This window comes from Pseudomyrmex gracilis, unplaced genomic scaffold (genome assembly GCF_002006095.1).
Source record: "Pseudomyrmex gracilis isolate BER0280 unplaced genomic scaffold, ASM200609v1 scaffold_121, whole genome shotgun sequence".
Lineage (NCBI taxonomy): Eukaryota > Metazoa > Arthropoda > Insecta > Hymenoptera > Formicidae > Pseudomyrmex > Pseudomyrmex gracilis.
This window is the reverse complement of record NW_018020705.1, coordinates 426,256-441,328: the sequence shown is the minus strand read 5'-3', so window position 1 is coordinate 441,328 and position 15,073 is coordinate 426,256. Positions and strand designations below refer to the sequence as shown.

The 15,073-nt window shown below is 40.5% G+C and overlaps 2 protein-coding genes across 4 annotated transcripts in view; one reads left to right on the top strand and one right to left on the bottom strand.

The window, feature by feature from the left end:
• Positions 1–15,073, top strand: part of LOC109856540 (peroxisomal leader peptide-processing protease-like) — a 60,312-nt gene that overhangs the window by 23,615 nt on the left and 21,624 nt on the right. The gene's annotated exons all lie outside the window — the stretch shown is intronic.
• Positions 1–15,073, bottom strand: part of LOC109856542 (ion transport peptide-like) — a 39,896-nt gene that overhangs the window by 19,408 nt on the left and 5,415 nt on the right. The window contains exon 1 of one of the 3 annotated variants that reach the window (XM_020431917.1): positions 2,686–3,303. The exons of 1 other annotated variant lie outside the window; for it this stretch is intronic. The gene's annotated coding sequence lies outside the window, so the exon portion shown is untranslated. Of the gene's footprint in view, positions 1–2,685; positions 3,304–15,073 lie in introns of those variants that run through there. One more of the 3 variants, XM_020431915.1, reaches the window with a different exon arrangement.

Here is a 15,073-nt window from a genome sequence, read left to right as displayed (position 1 = left end):
AACGTGTTCTCCGCTATTTTGATTTCGATAATGTAACTTCGATCGTTTCTAAAATAAGAGACGTATAACTTTCTCACCATTACCGTCATAATATTTCCGCCTTAATGTCGAATTGTGCTGAATTAGAGGATACAACAACAACAGGTAGCATATTTCCGTAAATAATCCAGCTTACACGACGGTTATTTATGAAAACAGATGCGCTGATCGCGCAAGAAAAATATATTGCGCGCTTCGATCTCGACGATCGTACGGTGCATATAGATGATGCAAAATTGAATTGTCTTCCCTCCTCTCCCCCCTCCCAGGACACGGAATCCTTCTTTCGCATCGCACGCAGAAATCGACGGTCCCACGCACGAAGCGTCGATCGAGAGTGTGAACGAGCTCTTATCCGAGGATCGTGACGCAACGCGAAGCCCGCGGCTAATCTAAAATTTCCCACGGCGTTCACGCGCGCCTTGATCTTTCTTGTTCTCTTTTTTCCTTTACGACGGTGTAGATAACTCTCTTTCTCTTTCGAACCGGGAAGAGCGTGGGTGGGCGGGCTCGGCGCGCGGTCGGTCTCGATTTTGTGTGATCGCGGGGATCTCCGTGTAACTCACGGGGATCGCTCACCGCGGATGTAAGAAAAAAAAAAAAAGGCACGTCTCGTCGCGGTAAAGAAAAAACGCGTGGGCAGCGATAGAAGGACAAGGAGAACGAGTGACTGAAAACGAGCAAGGAGACCGCCGTGCGTGCGTCGCGCACTGCTTCGGTGTGCCTCACAGCGGTCCATGGTCGGTCACCTGGCACACCGTACAGCATTGGCTTTCGCCTCTTTCCTCCTTTCCTTGTTGCGAAACAACGAAGAAAACGAGAGAAGCGTGCGAATATTAAACATCGATCGTTTAGATTTAAAAATAGATACAGGTGAAACTAATTTAAGCAGTCTTTTACGTCTTGGACGGCGCTTGGTTTTTTTTTTCTGTATAGTCACAAACATCGTCCTATTCGAACGTGTGTTCGAATGGAATTGCGAGTCTCGCGATAGAGTGAGAAGTAAAATTTTGAAGAAAAATAATCGATTGAGATTTTTTTCATTAGCGACAAGAATTCTCTAAAGCCAGAAAAAAACGCTAAATGTTACGTATTACGGCTTTTTTTATCGTGGAGAGCTTAATGTAGAGCTAACACAGAGTCAGCTATCAGTGTCATCAAAAAAGAGCAAATCACAATAATTCTTCATTCTTCAACTAGAGAGAAAAGGGCGCGAAAAATAAAATTGAGATTATTTTTGAAGGAATATAAAATATATATATATATATATATATATATATAAATTGTAAGCAGCGTTCAAAACTTCTTTATGTATGTTGTTTTCACCTGCGATGAACGGTTTAATAAATTGAGAAGAGAAGGGATTTTCAAAGAGACGAGTCGAAGGTTTCCTCGACGAAACGATTTGCCGCAGGAATCAGTCTAGACATTCGATATTGTTCGTTGTAATAATAATCATTTACCTTAAATATATCGCGCCTCATATTTCAAATTTTTATTTTATCTCTTATATTTATTTATTTATTTATTTCTCACAAATCCACTGATTCCGCTTACATTTTTGATGAAAGAAATTTCTTGTCGGAATACAAAAAAAACTTGATTTAGTTTTTAAATCCCGCATCAAATTAAATGAAACCTATTCACCAGCCGGCAATAAACGCCGAGGATCTGCCACCCTTGAATAATGCGCTCGAGCACTGCACAAGTGCGTAAAGGTCAAGCGCATGAGGGGTTAATGGCGCTCTTTAACACATAAAATAAAATTACGTGCTTGATGTTGTAAGTGAAAGCAACGCGTATACATCGTGAGATTTAATGATTTTGTCTCAAGAATATGGTTGAACGTTTTCAAACGTAACACCGCTTATTTGTAGAATTTAATTCGTGTTCTTTGTGATATACTATATAATTGCGACAACATGAAAAATTAAATTTTTTCTAGTATGTACTCAATTAATTGTATTTTAATATTTATATATATATATATATCTTATAGTTTTAATTAATAAGAATTTTAAAATTGGTTCAGAAACAAATTTTGGATTAACGGTTTAAAATTACGGCGAGCAGTGTGCTTGAGCGATTCTATTCGACCACCTGTTTGCTTCCAAGCGTCCTCGGTCCTCGGACGCTTTCGAACTGCGAAAAAACGCGCGAATTTCATCATCTTCTGCTATCATCCTATCTCATTCGTTTCTTTTTTTTTTTTTTTTACGTTGTCTACGTGAATTTTACTGTACACAATATTAATATTTGTAACTCGACAATCGCGTTTAAACTCCAATTCGAAATCAAAATATACACTTAAAACAAATTTTATAGAACATTCAGATACGATACATTACACGTTGTTTATCAAAAACATTTTATTTCTGTTACCGTCCAGCGCGAAAAAACAAACAAGTATAATAAAATTTATTCAAACGGTACGTATCTCGCGTACGTATTTATGACAAACATTTATATTCGTTGTTGTGTTACGCGTTGTCAAAAATATGGTTTTACAAACTATGCGTAACATTTATATCGGGTGATAAGATCGAAAGATGTGGGCTATGTACACGGTCATCATAAAGATGTTTCTCGAATTTCATTATACACATCGCGAGGAGATGTGAACGTAACAGATGCAACGGGACTTACTTCGTTATTTGCTTCCGCAACTTGGTCCTGACTTATTGTACTCGTGGATCTCTTCTCGGATCTTATCGTTTACTCTTTTTTCTTCTTTCCGCACTGGGCCTGGCGAATCAAGACTCCCCTTTGCTTCACTTGTGACACTGCCTCCTTCGATTTTACGATCGACACGCGACTCGAGACAAAAAAGCTAAAAACGACTCGAACACTGGACCAACTAAATGCGGAACCGTTTCTTTCGTGAAAGATTTCTCGAGATCTCTCTCTCTCTCTCTCTTGAAAATGCGTGTGTGTCAAGTGAAAGACTTGTGCGAGGGTCGCGAACCTTCCAACGATGCCTTCTGGCGAGCGCGTCTTATCAACGTGCGTTATCTGCGCGCGGGTTGACAGTCTCTTTCCCTCTTGATATACAGTTCGGTGTCTGTATGTACGTGAACGTGTCGGCTCTCACACAATACGCGATACTGCGGCGCTATATGGAGGCGTGCGTGTATATAAGTAGTAGTAGCAGCAGCAGCGCGACAGCGGCGGCAGTGGTGGCAAGAGAGATGCGTCTCTCGTGGAGGCTCGAGCTAACATTAACTAGCGCGGAGTGCAGTCGCTTATAATATGGCCCGGCCGCGAACCAATGGGATCCCGCGCCTCTTGCCAGACCCTCACTGACCCCCCTTCTCTCCCCCGGGCCCCTCGGCCTCTTCTCTTGCCGACCCTCTTGTTGTTCTCGGACCCCTCTCGCATGGCACCACCGCCTTCCACTACCACCTCCTCCTTTTCCTCCTCCACCTCCTCCTTCTCTCCTCCACCACCGTCATCGTTGCTGCTGCTGGTGCTGCTGGTGCTGCTGCTGCTGCTGCTGCTGCTGGTGCTGCTGCTGCTGCTGCTCCTGCTCTCGTATTCCTTCGCTCTCTGTCTCTGCGCGCACCCTTCCTCGCTGCGTACGCTCTCTCCCTCCGTATGTCGTCCTCCGCATCGTGAGAGAGCTGCGAGAGACCCCCCGCGTGTTTATTCCCGATTGTCGTTTCTCCTTCGCCCTCTCATCTCCGCGCGAGTATACGCACACTGGGTCTCTCTTTCCCTTCTGTTGAACCGAACTCTTTGCGCGTTTTCTTTCTCTTCTCGGTCCCTCCTCCCTTTTCTCTCCTTCGCTTTCTAACCTTTCTTTTCTCGCGTTTATCCTACCTCTCTTCTTTATCGCCGTCTATCTCCGTCGATCTTATCAGTTTTCCTTCCTTCTTTCTTACGGAGCCGCTAGCTGTGCGAGAAACGGAAGGGGAGAAAGAGAGCGAGAGAGAGAGAGAGAGAGAGAGAGAAAGAGAGAGAATAATGGCAGAGAGATCGGCAAGCAGTGAAAGAGAGAGGAGACGTGGGGGACCGACACATCGCAACATAGGTCGGAGACCGTTGCCTCAGCGCAAAAGCACCGCTGTTACGCGAGCGCGTTGATAGTAAGCTAAAGTTTATCGTTTACAGTGACGAGAAAGTATTTAAAAAACAGATAGGTAGACGAGAACGCGTTATCGGAAGGAATGGTTACTTCCTCCCGGATCGAAAATTCAATTCGATTTTTTTCCTCGCTTGACTTCTCATCGCGTCAAGCGCACGTACACCTTTCTTTTCTCCGCCACGCGCGGAAGACATCTTTTATCTTCGCGATTATACAATGACTTTAGAGATTTTTTAACGCAGACCTACGCAAATTCAACACGAAGAAATGAGTCGATGTAACATCTGTGACACTGAAAAGAATTGTTTCGCGCATGATCGAGATCGTTTTTCGCAAATTCTCGCAAAAGAATGCCATATGGTTAAAATATTGCGTTTTGTGTTGTAAAAATTGTTGCGTGTCAGGGCCGACTATAAAAAATAAAAAAAAAAAACGGATGTGCTATTTGTTTATGACGCAGAAAACCGAATTGTAAAGAACGTATCTCGTCACACGCGTCTCTTATCACTCGCGATCTCGGATGTGACTCAAACACATCTGACAAAATAAGATTCACACTTTATTTCCAGTGGAATTCCGTGTTATATTCGACCTCGCTTGAATTTTGCGTAACATTTAAATATGTTAATTTGACTTCTTCGAAACATTGTTAACCCATATATCTCTTGCTTTCGTAATTTATATCATTGAGTAATTCTCGTGAATATAGATAACTCGTTTTTTTTAAACTCGACTCGATTCATCATTCTTTATTATTCTCGAAGTTTATTTCAGTTTTATTTGGTTTTTAAAATTCAATTTTTTTTTTAGTTTTTGTTTATTTTAAATGCACATGTTTTTTAATTAATTGATGTTTATCGTATGCGAACATTTAATTCTCGTGAATATAGATAACTCGTTTTTAAACTCGATTCGATTTATCATTTTTCCCTATTATCGAAGTTTATTTCAGTTTTATTTGGTTTTTAAAATGTAAGTTTTTTAGTTTTTATTAATTTTTAATACACATGTCTTTAATTAATTGGTCTTTATCGTATGCGAACATTTTAATTCTCGTGAATATAGATAATTCGGTTTTAAACTCGACTCGACTTATCATCTTTTGTTATTCTCGAAGTTTATTTCAGTTTTATTTGGTTTTTAAAATTCAATTTTTTTTTTAGTTTTTATTAATTTTAAATATACATGTCTTTAATTAATTGGTCTTTATCGTACGCGAACATTTTTGCTATCAATTTATGCTTACGACTGATTACGACCACACTAGTGAGAGAGAGAAGCAATATATTATAATTATATTAATTATATTCAAATAAACATCGGTTAATTGACTGCCGGTCGTAAAAACTGCTCTCGTAATGAATCGCTCTACATTGCTCTACAATGAAAATACTTTTATAAACTTGCATTATGCAACAGCGTAATATTCTGCTAATTGCAATGATGAGAAGAATGACGCGGAAGAATGACTCGTAAAACTTTTACGAACACGTAAATTCGTTTTGAATCCTATTGAAGTAATCGGAAATTTCTGTTTCGGAAAATTGCAATTTACACGCGATCGATCGTTCTTATCTGATCTCTCGGAAACAATCGCGAATCTCGCTACACAGTCATTAATTACTGTGTTTAATCATTTAACTGGAGCTCCAACTACTGTGTGTTGCATATTTAAATTCGATAATAACACAGCTCGGTCACATGTATGTATATAAGCGTCACGTGATAATCTCGTTGATTGAGACAGAAATAAACGCGCGATATCGCATAACCGACTGCTAATTTGATTCTCCGCCGATTACGCGTTCGAATTCGCAAGTTTTTCATTAATTTAAAACGCGTGTGGCATAATTCGCCGATAACGTATCATTAAATATGTTCAACGGACAAGGTCAACATTGCAAATTTACGCTGTGCATTTCTGCGTCGCAGTTCTCTCTCGTACAAATTAATTCTAAATTAATTTTAATTTAATTTGGTTTTCACATATCGTCCAAATCTACGTCATAAGTGATACAAACACAGCTCGAACGTTGGAGATACACGAAGTAAAAAAAAAAAAAAAAAAAACAGGTGTGTAAACCAGTGGATTTTCTACGAATTCTGCTTTCACTCTACAAAAATCTGACGCAATTCTTTACACGACGGTGTCAGTTCGACGTAGTAACTACGTGTCAGACAGAGGTGTGGCTGTCCCATATAGTATCGTGTTTTCGAACGATATATAACATTGAAACTAAAATTAAACTTCTTAAATTCGGGACTATTGTTTGCGCTTTGCGCAAAATCCAACGGCTGTTGCGTCAACCGAGTCGAGGCTTCGAGTTGCGAGAAACATGGCGCTGTGTAGAACCGGAGTTAAGTGTCATACTACTAATAACACGGTGTGATCCCGTCCACGGAATGTTTTTTTGTCCCTCAAGGGGATCCCCGAGATTAGAAATAAAAAACAAATTCCAGAGGCGACAGAAGAGATTACCGTATCCGCTTGTCTATTCGTCTAATTGAAGTATTGCATTTATATATACATGTTACGATATAATCGCCTTATCGGCGCGAATGTCTCTCGCGAGGGGTAAAGAGTAGAATCATAAATAAATCATCAATCACATCAATGAATGACGAGCCAATAGTCGTGAGAGGAAACGTTACTATCTGCGAAACGATTATATGCGCGTTGCGTGATACGCGATTGTGTAACAAGTTGATTATATTGTTTGATTCTTGATTGGCGCGAAGAAAGCAGTAATGCGAGTCGTTGAATTAAAACATGTTTTAACCAACAAAATATTATTCCTTAATTATTTGAACAAAAAAAAAGTGAATAATTGCTGCAAAGCGAGTAAGTTGCGTATTTTTTTTTTTGTGGAGCAAGCGCGAAATCTTTCGCACACAAATTATCGAACTGTTGAATGCTGTTCAGACCATGATGATAAGAAGAAAAGATTTACGAGAGCAAATTCTCAATTTCAAAAAAAATGTGGAAATCTAGATGGGTATCGAAATTGTAAGTTTTTTGTTGAAAGAAAACCTCGTGAAGAAATTTGAGAAATATAGAAAAAAGATGAGAACAAAAAATAAAACAAAGAGAAGGTCACAAGTTTCGTTTTGTACAAACCGCGCCAAAAATACAATCTGTTTTTAACATATGTATTACGCGGTCGTTCGTTCGACTACGTGTGATCTATGGACTTATGCGAGGATTGGAAAGAAAACAAAAGAAATATATCTTGTGTGTGTTATGTACGAGACATCGATATGAAAATGATACAAATACGATTCCATTGTTCCACAACCCGGAAACCATCCACAAGAATTCTTATTATTTATACACCGCGAAGGTATCAAATATCAAAAAAAAAAAAAAAAAAAAAGTCTAAGTATCGACCGTCGTCCCGTGCACATGCATCGCACGTGTTTCGAGTCGAGAAGTGCGCGTATGAGTATATATTTGATCGAAACACAACGGTGAGATGCGAGATCGCCGCAATTGTTTGATGTTTGATTCGTGATTGGCGTAAAGAATAGATATTTTTACGTGAACTATACTATCATCGTGAATTTGACACATTATCCGCGAGAGAGAACTGTCAATTTTTTTACTCTTTTATTAGTTTCTTCTTCTTTTTGTGCCTCTGCGTTAGATCTTGAAAAGAACCAAGAGCACGGTCAAAAATAAACGGTAATTATATTTTTTGTAAGTTTTTTTAACGTATCACGTTTGATCTCGTATAATTTTCATTTCTTTATTGATTGGACATCAAAGGAACCTTGTAATTATAAAATAAGTCCAAAAACGATCCCTATCACTCTTGTCCGAGGCTCATTATTGGCTGTCTTTCTTCCTTTTTGAATTTGCTTAAAAATTTTTTTAGCCTTTTATATCTTCACGTATTATTACTTGCAATTATATCCGTAATTATTTGTTTACTTTACAAAGAAACAACCTCTTGCTTCTTATAATAGGAATTGAAATGCGAGCGAAACATATGTTGTACGCGAGATATCGGGTGCACCTTTATATTTATCGCGCACATAATTACCGGTTATTTCTGGCTTCGCTTAGCGGCGTGTGTTTCAGATAACGATAATAGAGATAAATCTTCGTTGTGCCTTTAAGGTCGATAACTCGACTTGACGACGAGTTGAGCGTGGCGGAAAGAACGTAATAAAAGTGGCTTGCGAACCCGTAGAACTGAAAGGGAAAATGACGTACGAGAACGAGTTTTCGGTTTGAACTATAAGGTAAAGTGACAGCCTACTGCGATTTATAACGACTGAGATTTTTTTTTTTATGATACGAGCAAAAAAATAGAACACAGGAGATACAAAAGCAATAAAAGAGCTGAACGTTTCTCTATAGACAGAGAAACGCGCGCGGTTCTTTTCTATCCGACAATCTTTTCAGAAAGATCTGCTCTCGAATTTGTTTGCAGCGCAAAACTTTTGTCACGTTTTTTTTTTCGATTTTAATTAACAAACAAAAAATTTACATATTTCAGATCACAAAGTTAAATTTCTGCGAATCGTGAGGATATAAATGTGCGAAATAACTTAATTTTGTTTAAACGTCACGTGGTTCTTACTGAAAAATATCTTGAAATAGCAATTTGATTGCATTCTTCGTGTAATGAAGTATACAAAGAAAAAAAGAATGTCGAGTTTGTCTCGACAGCGACGTTATTAATTCCAGCAGGAATGGCATAGCCATATGCTACACGTACACGCGCACCAATACACACAAAACGGATCGCAAACTCGGTCGAGAACACTTTCCCGGCCAGCTTTTGCGTCGACAACCGCTTTCGCGATTGTCTTAACGAGACGTTCATGAGGCGCGCGCGTCTCAAACGAATTCGCGTTTCGTGGAATTAATAGATTATTTAAGGACTGTCTTGTTTTTTTTTTTCGACTATAATCGCCGGTACTTTCTAGAACAAGTTCAAAGTCGTCTCTTCTCGACAAGGAAAAAATTTGTGTGGGTATTTCTCTCTCGAGATGAACGCGCGCGCATCGCAAGTGTTATATTTAAAGAAGCGTCGGATATCGGAGTTCTCGAATGATCAAATTAAGCGCTTTTCGTCGAAAGAGCTTTACACACATACGTCTCCAAACGAATTATAAAAATTCTTCACACACGTTCTTGCAATTATCTACGGAAAATACGGATGAGTTTGTTCCCATGACGCAACGGATGCCGCATCATAGATCATTTTTATTCGCACAAACAATTTGTCATTTCAATCGCGTTGAACGATACTGTTACGCGAAATCAGATAAAAAAACGTCAGCGTTTGTGGAAATGTAAAAATTTCGTCAGCGCATTGATCTGTCTGTCAATAAACAGTCTTCTGATCGATAGAGTTACGGTCGGATCTCCGTAAAAATAAGTCCCCGTCACAATCTTCGTATAAATGTTACTTCGTACAATCTCCTATCGCGCGCTGACACTGCAACATCATCCCGTCGTGCGTACGCGCGTGCGAAAACAACTTTGTACGCGTTATTGTCAAAAAGTGAAATAAAAGAGACAATTATTTCTTAATAATCGAACGGTCTTCCCGAATGTAATCCGATTAGAATCTCTCGTGTGTTTAGTTTAGGTGTAGCCGTGCGATGTATCATCAATTTTCTCGGAGGCGTTTTCGCAGATGCGATCTTACGTTTCTGTTTTTTTTTTTTTTTTTGTGAGTCGATAATATGAAGAATTGCATAACGTTTGTATCTGACGTAGAGAAAAGCTTACGCGAATGTGATTCACTCAACTAGTTAGTTGCTGCGTCAGCAGAAGAATCAATTAAGTACAATTTATAAGTGTACTCACGCGATAAGTGTAGCGGCCGATATTTCCAAGTTTTTATAATGAATAGCTGTGAATAATAATGAATGACACAAGTGGAAGATTAATTTCCAGAGAAGATTTTTCATTTCTCTCGATTGAAATCGACAAGTCGCGATTTGGCAAATCCACATTTTTTCGCCTCGAGATGATAAATTACACCGATATGTCTTTTTTTCTGGCTGTTCGCCGATTTCTTGCCGACGTTTCTTTTAATAAATCATAATTAGAGAAACGAAACGTGGATGAAAAAGAATCGATAAATAATTGAAAATATCTTCGCAACGATCCTGGTACGCGTGGATTGTACACACACATTACGAAATAAACGTAATGACGCATAGATCTGCTTAAAAGACGATCGATATTAGAAAATAAGTGACTTTTTAAGAAAAAAAGTTTTCCTTTTTCTCTCTCTTTCTCTCTCTCTCTCTGTCTCCGCGTACAAGGATCATTCTGCATTAAACAGGACACCTTGTATTAATCCGCAAACGCGGAACTTCATCAATTGATGTATCGATGATTGCCTCATCCTCGCTTAGGCTTGTGACGTAAAAAAAGCAACGGAGATAACTGTATTTCAAGTTTCCTGCGATTTCTCGTTAGCCGAAGATACCGCTATAGCGCAAATCTTGATTAGTTAAACCGTAAAAATACGGAATACTTTCGAGAACGCGTTTAAATTCGGCAACACGCGGCGCCGCATCCCGTATTCTCGCCAGTTTTAATTCTGTTATCGTTATTAAATAATGCTAACTGTGAATATTAACGACCTAACTAATTGTAAGACTTTTATTTCCATAATCAAGATCGAAAATTGTTTTAAAAAAAAAAAAACAAAAGGTTAAATAAGATATTTATATATTTAACTTTTTGTTTTTTAAATTTATTTAAACTTTTGTTTTTTTCCAAAAAAAAAAAAAAGGATTTTTGATTTCGATTATAGAAATAATTCTGTATCACTTATGATACAAAAAATTTGACGGGATAAAAATTAATTTTAATGAACTTTGTAATCATACGTTTCATCAACGGCATAATTAGCGGTGAATGAATTTCATTGAGCGTTATCTCTGGATGGTCGATCGATAATCGCGATACGACGAGCAAGCTAGGAGCGTGTTTTGCACAAATCGACATGCGTGCGTACTGCTTGCGAAATACAGTCGTACGCGATGTGAAAAATTTCTCTATCGAAAGAGAGAGAAAGAGAGAGAGAGAGAGAAAAGCTACATACAGCCAATTTATTATTCCAATAAAAGATTATGCGAGTTGATTGTGGATGAGAGAGATCTGATCTTATTCCAGCTTTTCCTTCTTTGATATGTACCGTCAATAACGGCAATAAGGAAGGAACACTGCGCGCGACTGCCTTCGGTTTGCGAGACCTTCTGGGGCGCGTTAACCCGAACTCGTGTTTATTTTGGTTACAAGGTTGAGGATCGATCTCTCTCTCTCTCTCTCTTTCTCTTCTTCTCTCAATATAAAAATTTAAAAATATTTTGTAAAGAAATGAAACGTTCCACGAAAAGATTTGATGTAAAAACAAATAGTATAAATCAATAAATATTGAAATGTGTGTGTGCAAAAAATGCCAAAGTCTCTGTATAAAAAAATAAACATTTCTGCAAACATATTAACAACTAACGTATGTGGTAACACACTTAAAAAGTAATGAGAAAGTGTGTGAAAATGATTTTTTACTTCGTATTTTTTGCAACTTTTTTCGAGTGAAAATCGCTTCGAAATTGCCCGCGTGCTTACCTCGTTTGAGATCATAGCGCACATATATCGGTGCGAAAGCGGTGAGAGGCTCTCGATCCTGAACAAAAAAAGCGAGCGCGTGTCAATCGCTTGTCAAGAACGCTTGTGTAAACTCGCGAAGAGAAAGATTCCCAACTTGGGTTCCTACGCGTTTCTTCGCACGCGCGCGTGTCTTTCACCTTTTCCCCGATACTACTCACTCCTCCTCGTCCGGACCCACCGCCGTTCTTTTTCTCGGAAATACTCGCGCCGTGAATTTGGATCCGGCGAGGTTCTCACACACAACACACATTCAAGGATGTGCACTTTTTTTCACACCGCACGTCTTCGTTTCGTTCAGTTCTAAGTTTCACAACGATCTCGACCAGTCGGCGGATCTCATTGTTCCAAGATTTAGAAAAACAAAAAAAACAAAAAAAAAAAAAACAAAGTCACGTCACGCGCAAATTTAGATCGGCGTTCTCGCTTTTCTTTCTCGAATTACTTTTAGGACAGAGTTGAGCAATCGACCTTCTGGTCATTGTAACGCTCCGACACTTATTGCTCTTCATCTTCCTCAGCGCTACTACTACTTTCATCTACTTTCTCGTTTCGGTCTCTGAGTCTTTGAAAAACCAATCGGTTATTAAAATCGACTTAACGGCGTTTAAAAATACTTCTTCGCGCTCTGTCATGAAATACGGCGATTCTTTTCGTCGGCAATTTGTCGGAGTCGCTCTCGTATAGGAAGAACCTTCGTATCGGGGAACGGGTCCGGCCTCTCTGATGGGTTATAATGTCCGTATCCGTGCCAGTCGGTGATCGGCGGGACGATTTTCTCACGCCCACGAAGTGGTGCCCGCAAGAAGTGGACTTTTATTCTCTTCACAAGTTTTATCAATTTTCGTGACGCACAAATTTAAAAAGATTTCGACGATCCTCATCAATAATAATAAATTATATCGACGTGTGTGACAGTTTTTACGGAAATTCGATCATTTCCTTCTATGTGAAAAACGTGTGTAACTTGTGCGTGTAACAAAAGTTTCCGAACACGCAAAGAACCCGAAACAGTTCTGAGAACTCCGATCGCACGGTGAACACTCTGATCATCGGCAGGCGCGACGTGTGCGATTTCCAAGAATTTCGGACACCTAAGAAGACTTTCGGCTTGTCCCGACGGCGGTAAAAGAAAATTTCAAAGCGCGTGTCAAATTCTACGGCGCGATAAACGATGCGGAAAAACACGCAAGACTTGCAATTTTTTGGGCGAAAGCAAACCGGACGGTCGAAAGTCACCGAACGAGAGACTCGGCGACCGCGACAAGCACTGACGGCTCCGTCATGCGGGGTCTCCGCATCGGAGACTATACGAGCTTAGGTTGCGGGCACTCTCCTCCTCTCGCCATTACGTGCCCCCGTAGGTATAGGGCACTTAACACAGTTAAACGCGCGGACGGACCCTCATGCTGGTGTGTGCCACAGGCGAACGTGACGGAGACATCATAATTCTCGCTCTCGGAGAGTCCGACTTCCGCGAATAAACTTTCGCGGCCAGACTTTTGCGCCGGTCTGGATTCGCGTTTGCGTTTAATCCGTCAAACAATCGGAGAAATAATCGGAGCGCGGTGCCGTGATATATTTTTTGGGGATGGAGATTGGGGAGAACGAGGTTCGTCCACTTTACCGTCGCGGAGAAAACGTCGAAGAAAGAAAACAGTCGAACGCGAGAGGATAGAATTTCGGCGAGAGTTGAATGTGCGAGACAAGTGTAAACACACACGTGAGATGAATGAGCAAAGCATGATCGTCTGAATGAATGTCCGGTTATCTCGCGCGCGTATCAAGTGACAAGATTACATGAATTAAAACCGCGTGCAAAAACACGATACGATAATAAGTTTATAATTTGTAACAGTTTTCTGAAAGCAGAATGTTTTTTTTAGAGCAGCTGTTTTTTATCCTTTTTTCGAATCAAATATTTTACAACATTTTCAAAACGCGCGATGCGCAAGTTTTCGAACGATATGTAAAACAAAGATTTTCATAAACTAATATCAAAATGAATATCAAATTGAACAACTTCACACCGTTGCCCCCCGTTCGTTGAAAGGAGGAAAATCTGTCGCGGACGTTCGCAAGAAATTCGATTTTTCCCGCGCAGTTTCGCAAAACTGTTGTGATACACTCGCATATTTTCTCGTAAACCGTAAAGAAGAAGTACGTTCGCAATGTGGAAGAATCTAGATCTAGAGAAGTTCCAACCTTGCCGTGCTCGAAGGGAGCGGCGGATGCTCGTCCGCGCTCTGCCGAGCGGCCGTTTGAACAACATCGGCAGGAAACTATCATACCCGAGAGTGACTCATGTGTACATTACAGACGATGATCTCGCAAGTCGGAAGACTTGTGCGCGCGCGAGAAAGAGAGAGAGAGAGAGAAAGAGAGAGAGACGGACTGGCGGCGAGAATCAAGCACGGGATACAAGCAATTCATTCATCAATGGTTTATCCCAAAGGGAATTCGCTTGCGCGCTCGATTCAACGGACTTCTAGGAAATAGGAAGAGATGCATCAGCCAGATGCCTCCTCTTCAGCGTGCTCTTCTGGCGTTTCTGCGAGACGGCACTGCGAGATTCCATCGCGATCTCTCTCTCTCTCCCTCTCTCTTTCTTTCTCTTTCTCTCTCTTGCAGATTATTTTACATATTTAAGTACTCATTGAAATTAAAATTAGGTAAAAAGGTGATTTAATGCACTCCGTGTTTCGAAAGGAGGCTACAGATATGAAAGAGGCAATTTCGCGCGCGAAAACCAGGAAAGGACATAGAGGGAGAAATCGAGAGAAAGACAGTCACTTTTTTTTTTGTCGTCGTCGGTCGCGTTGCGAAATCGCGGTGAATATACTTTCAGCGTCGTCCGGGACGGTCTCTTCACCGGGCTAACGCTTTTGCCGCACGACCGGGAGTGGACGACGCGTTACCGGAGTGGCAGTTACGAGGCAGGGCGCCGAAGGTGGCGACTGCTCTGAAACGGCGAAGGAGAAGGAGAGCGAGAGAGCAAGAGAGAGAGAGAGAGAGAGAGAGAGAGAGAGAAAGAGAGAGAGAGAGAATTTCCTTTTGCAGCCTATGCGGCGCGACGGGTAGGATGCTATAAATAACCTGACAGCCTCCCTGAGAACGGAAAGTAGCTCGCCTTCGAGTTCCGTAACGAATTCCCGGGATTGCTTTCTGGATCAGTGGCCGTTCGCGCGAGCCGCGCGACTCTCTCGGCCGAGATTAATGAGAGACACAAGCCTAAATTTCGAATGGTATTCTAGCGGATTAACAAGCACCGTCGCGATAAAGCGAGAGGTCGAGAGTTTATACGGTAA